At 37.3% G+C, this 8,517-nt stretch overlaps 1 pseudogene; it reads right to left on the reverse strand.

Annotated features, from left to right (window-relative positions):
- The window catches only part of LOC102824262, a 3,450-nt pseudogene extending 1,710 nt beyond the window's left edge, over positions 1–1,740 (reverse strand).
- Positions 1,741–8,517: the final 6,777 nt, after the last annotated feature.

An 8,517-nucleotide genomic window follows, 5' to 3' on the forward strand; every position in this document is an offset into this window, starting at 1 on the left:
TCAGAAGAGGCTGTGTAACAAGGGATACCATTGCTGATGTCCAATGGATCTTGGCTGAAAGCAGAGAATATCAGAAATATGTTTACCTGTGCTTTATTAACAATGCAAAGGCTTTCAATTCTATGGATCATGACAAGCAATGAGCAACATCACGAAGTATGAGTATTCCGAAACACTTAATTTTGCTCATGAGAAATCTGTACATGGACAAAGAGGCATTTGTTCGAACAGAGCATAGGAACACTGAATGGTTTAAAATTAAGAAAGAAAGGTGTCCAACAGAGTTGTATACTTTCACCATATTAATTCAATCTTTATGTTGAGTAAATATTCTGAGAAGCTGGGTTATATGAAGAAAAATGTGGCATTAGGACTGGAGGAAGACTCATTAACAACCTGAGATATGCACATGATACAACCTTGCTTGCTGAAAGAAGAGGACTTAAAATATTTACTGATGAAGAGCAAAGACCACAGCCTTTGGTATGGATTGCATCTCTATGTAAATAAAACAAAAACCCTCACCACTGGACCAATAAACAACATTCTTTTCAATGGAGAAAAGATTGAAGTTGTCAAGGACTTCATTCTTCTTGGATCAACTATCAACATTCATAGAAGTAGCAATCAAGAAATCAAACAACATATTGCATTAGGCAAATCTGCTGCACAAGAGCTTTTTAAAGAGCTGAAGAGAAAGATGTCAGCTTGAGGACTAAGGTGCACCTAACTCAAGTCATGATATTTTCAATAACCTCATATGCCTCCAGAAGCTGGACACTGAATAAGAAAGACCATAGAAGCTTTTGAGTTATGGTGTTGGTGGAGAATATTGAAAGTACCATGGGCTGCAAAAAGAACCAACAGATCTGTATTGTTAGAAGTGAAGCCAGAGGGCTCCTTGGAGGCCAGGATGGCCAAACTTCATCTCTCATATTTCAGACATATTATCAGGAGGGATAAAATGTCTGAAATATTATCAGGAGGGATAATATGTCTGAAATATCCACTGGAGAAGGATATATTTGGCAAGGTGGAGGGTCAGTGAAAAAGAGGAAGACCCCCCAACGAGACGGTTTGGCAAAGTGGCAGCATCTATGTGCTCAAGCGTGGCAACAATTATGAGGTTGGATCATGATCGTGCAGTGTTTCATTCAGTTGTGCATAGGGTTACTATGAGTTGGTACGGACTCGATGGCACCTAACAACAATAACAATTCTTGTCATTGAAAAGTTCAATTTGACTTACAAATTCAATTCTAATTCCTTAGTGCTCTAGCCTGTTTTTAGGTTGCTTAAAGGCTAGGTTTGTTGTTGTTGTTGTTGTTATGTGCCATCGAGTCGGTTCCGACCCATAGCGACCCTGTATAGGGTTTCCGAGGGTGTAAATCTTTAAGGGAGTAGAAAGCCTCATCTTTCTCCCGCGGAGCACCTGGTAGTTTTGAACCGCTGACCTTAAGGTTCGCAGCCCGATTCGTAACCACTACGCATCTTTCTCCCGCGGAGCACCTGGTAGTTTTGAACCGCTGACCTTAAGGTTCGCAGCCCGATTCGTAACCACTACGCTACCAGAGCTCCTTAAACTGATTCTTGATCATAGAAGAGATAGTGTTTTTCCACTCTGCCATCTTTTGTTTTCGTTTCTGCCATTTTTCTGGTTTCTCCCTCATTAATGACAACATCAATTTCACAAATAGTACCTAAAAAGCCTCCCAGGAAACTCACTGTCAGCACTGCCATTGCTGCGTCCCCACCACTTCACTCATCTTGCTTCAGGAGAACTCCCAGTCCCCTATATTGTCTACTTTTGTTTGTGTAATATTCACAATATTTGGTAGTCTGTGTGTGCCTTGTATTAGCACCCTCAAATTTGTCCCTATTTTTTCATTGATCGCCTTAATAATTCTGTGATTCATATTTAGGTCTTAAATCCTTGCTGAGTTGGTTTTTGTACATGACATGAGGTAAAGGTCTTGATTCAATCTTTTGCATATCACTTTCCATTTCTGCCAGCACCATCTGTTGAAAAGACCATGTCCTCCCCATGCAATATACTTATAACCTTTGTCGAAAATTAGTTGGATGTATGTGGATGGGTTAATTTCTGGATTCTTGATTCATTTCCATTAATCTTTGTATCTTTCATTATACGAGTACCAAGCTGTTTTGACCAATGAAGCTATGTAGTAAATTTTGAAATCAGGGGGTAAGAGACTTCCAACTTTATTCTTCTTTTTAAGCAGTGCTTTGTTTATCCTGGGTGTCTTTCCTTCCCATATAAACTTTGTAATTGTTTTTTCCATCTTTTGAAAAATGTTATTGGAATCTGGATAGGGATTGCATTATATATTTAGATTGCTTTGGGCATTATTGACATTTTCACAATGTTAAGTCTTCCTATCCAGGATCATGGTATATTCTATAATTTTTGTAAGTCTTTTTTATTTTTTTGTAGTAGAGTTTTTTAGTTTTCTTTGTATAGGTCCTTTGTGTCTCTGGTTACATGTATTCCTAGATATTTCATCCTTTGGGTGGCTTTGTAGATGGAATTGCCTTCTTAATGTCCTTTCCAACGCTGTTATTGTTACTATAGAGGAATTCAACTGATTTTTGTATATTGATCTTATACCCTGTCACTTTGCTGAATTTTCCAATGAGGTCTAGTCACGTTTTTACTGAGCCTTTGGAGTTTTCCATGTATAGGATCATATCATTGGCAAATAGAGTTTTGCTTCCTCTTTGACAATTTGGATGCCTTTAATTTCCCTGTCATGCCTCATAGCTCTGGCTAAGACTTCCATCAAAATATTGAATAGGAGTGGTGACAAAGGGCATCCTTGTCTGGTTCCTCTTTGCAAAAGGAAGATTTTCAGTTTCTCTCCATTGAGAGTGATGTAGGCTGTTGGTTTTATATATAAGCTCTTAATTATGTTGAGGATTTTCCCTTCAAATCCTAGTTTGTTGAGTGTTTTTATTAGGAATGGGCGTTGGGTTTTTCAAATGCCTTTTCTGTATCAATCGATATGATCACACGATTCTTTTCTTTTTCTTATTTATATGGTGGATTACGTTGATTATTTTTCTAATGTTGAAACATCCTTGCATCCCTGATATGAAACCCACTTGGTCATGATGTATAATTTCTTCGATGTGCTATTGGTTTCTGTTGGCTAGGATTTTGTTGATAATTTTTGCATCTATGTTCATGAGAGATATTGGTTATAATTTTCTTTCTTAGTAATGTCCTTCCCTGGTTTTGGTGTGAGGGTTATGTTTACTTCATAAAATATGTAGGAAGTTTTCCATCCTCTTCTATATTCTGGAATAATTTGAGTGGAATTGCTTACAGTTCTTCCGTGACTGTTTGGTAGAACTCAATAGTGAAGCATTCTGGACCTGGACTCCATTTGATTGGGATATTTTGATGACCTGAACAATTTCTTCTTTTGTTATGGGTCTGTTAATGTTTTCTACTTCACTCTGTGTAAGTTTAGGTAGGTGTTTTTCTCAAAATGTATCCATTTCTTCTAATTTTTCAAATTTGTTGTAGTACAACTTTTCATAATATTATGTTATTATCCTTTTGATGTCCTTTAGTTCTATTGTGACATTGCCCATGTGGTTTCTAATGTGTGTTATTTGTGTCTTCTTCCTCTTTTCTCATGTTAGATTTGCCAATGGTTTGTCAGTTTTATTAATCCGTTCAAGAACCAGTTTCTTGTCCTGTGGATTCTTTCTGTAGATTTTCTATTCTTTATCTCGTTTATTTCTGCTCTTATCTTTATTATTTCTTTCTTTTGGTGACTGTAGGTTCCCTCTGTTGGTCTGTTTTTAATTGTTGTAGATGCTGTGTTTATGTGTCAATTTTGGTTCTTTCTTCTTTTTGGATATGTGCATTTTTGGCAATAAATTGTCCTTTCAGCATCATTTTTGCTATGTCCCAGAGATGTTGGTATGTTGTGTTTTCGTTCTCATTTGTTTCTAAGAACTTTGTGAGTTCACATTTAATTTTTTCTACTACCCAGTCAATTTTCAGCAGGGTGTTATTCAGTTGCCATGTATTCAAATTTATTTCATTGGTCTTCTTTTTGTTGGTTTCTAGTTTTATAACATTGTGGTCTGAAAAGATGCTTTGTAGTATTTTGAGATTTGTAAATTTATGGAGACTTGTATTGTGACCTAACACATGGTCAATTCTGTTGAATGTTCCATGTGCACTGTTAAATAATGTGTATTGTGCTGTTGCTGTGTTCAATGCTCTGTACACATCTATGAGTTCAAGTTTTTGATTAGTTCCTCTGTAACTTTGTTGAGTTTCTTTCTGGTTGTTTTATCCCTTTTTGAAAGTGATATATTAAAATATCCCAGTTTTATTGTAGATTTGGCTATTTCTTTCTTCAATTTTAGTGGTAGTGGTGGTTGTTATATGCTGTGGAGTTGGTTCTGTTTCATAGTGACCCTGAATAGGGTTTCCTAAGCTGTAAATCTTTACGGGAGCAGAAAGCTTCATCTTTCTGCCATGGAACTGCTGGTAGTTTTGAACTGGTGACCTTCAAAGTTAGCAGCCTGATTCATAATCACTATACTACCAGTAGGGTTTGCTTGTGTATATCTTGGTGCTCTTTCATTGGGAGCATAGATATTGATTATGGTTATGCCATCTTTCTTAAGTGACCTTTAATTATGAGATAGTGTCCTTCAGCTCTTATGCTTTTTTTTTTTTTTTTTTTTGCCTTAAAGTTTATTTTATCAGAGATCAATATTGCCACTGCTCATTTTTTCTTGAAATTAGCTTGGTGTACTTTTTCCATCCTTTAACTTTTAGTCTGTTTTTGTCTTTATATATAAGGTGTGTCTCTTGAAGGCAGCGTTTTGAAAGATTTTTCTTTTCTTATCCATTTTGCCATTCTCTGTCTCGTCACTAAATTAAATGATGCATTTAATCTATTGACATCCAGCGTAATTATTGATTTGTTGTTGTTGTTAGGTGTCGTCGAGTCGGTTCCAACCCATAGTGACGCTGAACAGGGTTTCCAAGGCTGTAAATCTTTACTGAAGCAGAAAACCTCATCTTTCTCCTGCGGAGCAGCTGGTAGTTTTGAACTGCTGACCTTGCGGTTCACAGCCTGATTCGTAACCATTATGCATAGGTATGTATTAATTACTGACATTTTGTTAATTTTTTGTGGTGTTGTACGTTCCTTTGTTGCGCATTCCTTCTTGTGCTAAATTAATGTTTTTCATGCTATTTCTTGTCTGTTTCTTCTGTTTTAATGTTTTCTTGTTCTACTTGGATCTTCATTTTCATTGCAAGTTGTGAAATATTAACTTTCTTTGAGGTTACCCTATAATCGACTAACTTTTCCTTCCATTTAAGACAGTTTATTGTTTCCTGCAATCTACATGACCTCCTCACCACCTGGATCTCTATTCCTATATTTTTCCTTTCTTTGACATTGTTATTATTTTGATTGGCCACACAGGGCCTCTGAGTTCGTTGTTCTAACTTTCTTCTGAACTCTGCTGTCTGTTGACTGAATTCTGGGTGGTGTTGCCACATCTGTCAATCTTTGGTTGTTGTCTGTTCTTGTTGGTTTTCATTCCAAAGAACTTCCTTTTGATGTTTTGAAGCACTGGGTTGTCTTTGATAAAGTCCCTTAGTTTCTATTTATCCTGGAGTGTTTTGGTTGAACTACTGTCCTTGATTGACAGTTTTACTGGGTAGACTATTCTTGGTTGGCAGTTTGCTTTATTATTTTATAGTTTTATATATGTCTCCCCCATTGCCTTCTTGCCTGTATGGCTTCTGCTGAGAGGTCAGAGCTTAATCTGATTTGCTTGTCTTTATAATTAACACTTCTTTTTTCCTGGCTGCTTTTAGGATTCTCTTCTTGTCTTTGATTTGGAGAGCTTGATTATGATATGTGTTGGTCATTTTCTTTTGGGGTCTATCCTTCCTGAGGTTCTTTCCACTTGTTGAATGCTTATCTTCTCAGTCTCCAGGATTTTAGGGAAAATTTCTTCCAGAAAATACTCAACTATCTCCTCTGTGGAATTTTTTGATTCTTCTTGTTCTGAAATGCCAGTAATTCTTAAGTTATTCCTCTTCGTGTTATCCAACATGAATCCTAGACTCTCTTCAAATTTTTTGTCCTTTTTTCTGCTTGCTCTTCTATCTTATCAATATTGAGAAATTTGTCTTTCAGCTTATTAATGCTGGCTTCCATCTCTTCAATTCTACTTTTTTTGCCCTTTCAGTGTATTGTCCATTTCTAATTTATTATCAATCGTCTTGGTCTCTTTTTGCAGGGTTTGAATTGTTTCCAATGCTATATGTATCTTCTTTGGTTGCTCCTATAGCACTTTCCTGATTTCCTTATTTTCCTCAACCCCTCTGTGGAGCATTTGGATTTGTCTCCATTTCATGCTTCTAAATTCCTTTTCAGGCAGATCCAAAGCCGGCTCTTCTTCTAATAGGAAGTCTATGTCTGTATCCAGGTCATTTGTCTCAGTTACTCTTTTATGTTTTTGGACATGTGCTGAGATATTTTGTTGTTTATTTTTCTTGGACATTTTCAATAGTTAGATGCATTTTCAATGATTAAATTAATATATGTCACTGTGTTGCTAAGCTAACTGAGTGTCTCCTGGTGGATGTGATCTGGAGATAGGGTTCTATTTTCATGTCTCTTATTCTTCAGCTGCAAGCTATCCTTGCAAATGTTGGCTGTCTGTGTCATGCCTAGCAGCTGGTATTAGCGCCTATCCAGAAGGTGGCATATTATGGGGAAGGCTTGTTGCTTGGCTGTATGGCCATGATTGCTGTCTCTTCTTGGGTAATATAGGGAGAGAAATCTCTCACTCTCAGGAAAAACAGTGAGACCAAAAGGACCTAAAACAGAAACAATATAAAAGCAGAGACAAAAACCATCACACAAAATGAAAAATAAAACTGTAACCAACTGTTCAATAGCCTTTGTGGTGCAGGTCCGTGTTCATGCACAGTAGAAACTTCCAGTGATGGTTGGGATATCCACTTGCTCAGACCCCTTCTCTAGACACCACCATGGTGTTGCACAGATAGATATTGAGAAATTAATGGAAGAAAGATTGTCCACTATTTTTATCTCTGAATGTCAGTTAGGTATCTGCATATGCATAGCATAATTCTCAAAATAACTGTGTCCTTGTATATAGTAGTTGGTGTTGGCTCTTGCCTTTTATGTTGGGGGTTTACAAGGGGCAAATATGGTTTGACTCTATGACCAGACCTGCTGTCTTTTGTCAGGTAAGGCAGAAATAAAGGGTCCCACCCAGGTCAGCTTTAGGGCTACATGCCAGAGTCAGGCATCATAAAAAGCAGCCAAAGGATTTGTTTTTAGGACCCCTGGACTTTCAGTGATTTCCTCTTTATGTCTTGGGAAAATTGTACCCTGTGGGTGCAATATTGCACCCTTTGGGGGTTGCTCTCCCACCTATCTGCAAGCGCCTGGGCTGGGCAGAGACGATATGACAGGGTAGAGCAGGAAAGTAAAGTGAAAAAAGCCGTCACAATTATTTTTCCACAAGTTACTCCACTCATGGCTTTGGCTCTGTATCAGCCTGGCTGTGGCCCCATCTTCTAAGATCTGAAGAGTTTTCAGATGACATTAGGAATATCATACAGGAAAACAGAAAAAGTTCACTAAGAAGTCAAGAAAGAAGAAAACGACCAAAATGAATGTCAGAAGAGACTGAAATTTGTTTTTCTGCATAGAGATGCTAAAACAAATCAAAGACATGAGAAAATAAAAGAACTGAACAGAAAATTTCAAAAGCAACTCGAGAAAAAAAATTCAAGTGTTATAATGAAAGAAGCTCTGGTAGCATAGTGGTTATGAATCGGGCTGCAAACCACAAGGTCAGCAGTTTGAAACTACCAGCTGCTCCATGGGAGAAAGATGAGGCTTTCTGCTCCCATAAAGATTTACAGCCTCGGAAACCCTGTACAGGGTCACTATGAGTCGGAACTGACTCGACAACACTTAACAACAGCAACAACAATGAAATGTGCAGACCTGGATTTAGAAAAAGGAAGATGATAATCAGCATTGTTCAAGCTAAAGGAATTGAAGAAATAACTCAAGCCTTGACTTTCTAGTTTGAAGGATTATTTGGGCAAAAAGGAATCCTAGTGTAGTGCTGCAGGATAATGTGCTGGACTGCAAAGTCAGTTTGTAGCTCAAGGTTGGCAGTTCAAATCCATCAGCTGCTCCTTAGAATCCCTATATGTTGGAATTGACTTGAGGACACTTAACAACAAAAACAAACAAAAGGCGCAAAATATTGAATAATGTAGAAAGTATCAAAAGAAGAGAGAAGGAATATATAAAGTCACTGTACCTAAAATAAATGGATGATGCTCAGTCATTTCAAGACATTGTATATGTTCAAAAATCAATGGTACTGAAGGAAGAAGTTCAAGATGTGCTGAAGACATTGGCAAAGAGCAAGACTACAGGAATTGATAGGAATTGA

The sequence above is a fragment of the Chrysochloris asiatica genome, unplaced genomic scaffold (assembly GCF_000296735.1).
Source record: "Chrysochloris asiatica unplaced genomic scaffold, ChrAsi1.0 scaffold00143, whole genome shotgun sequence".
Taxonomy (NCBI): Eukaryota; Metazoa; Chordata; class Mammalia; order Afrosoricida; family Chrysochloridae; genus Chrysochloris; species Chrysochloris asiatica.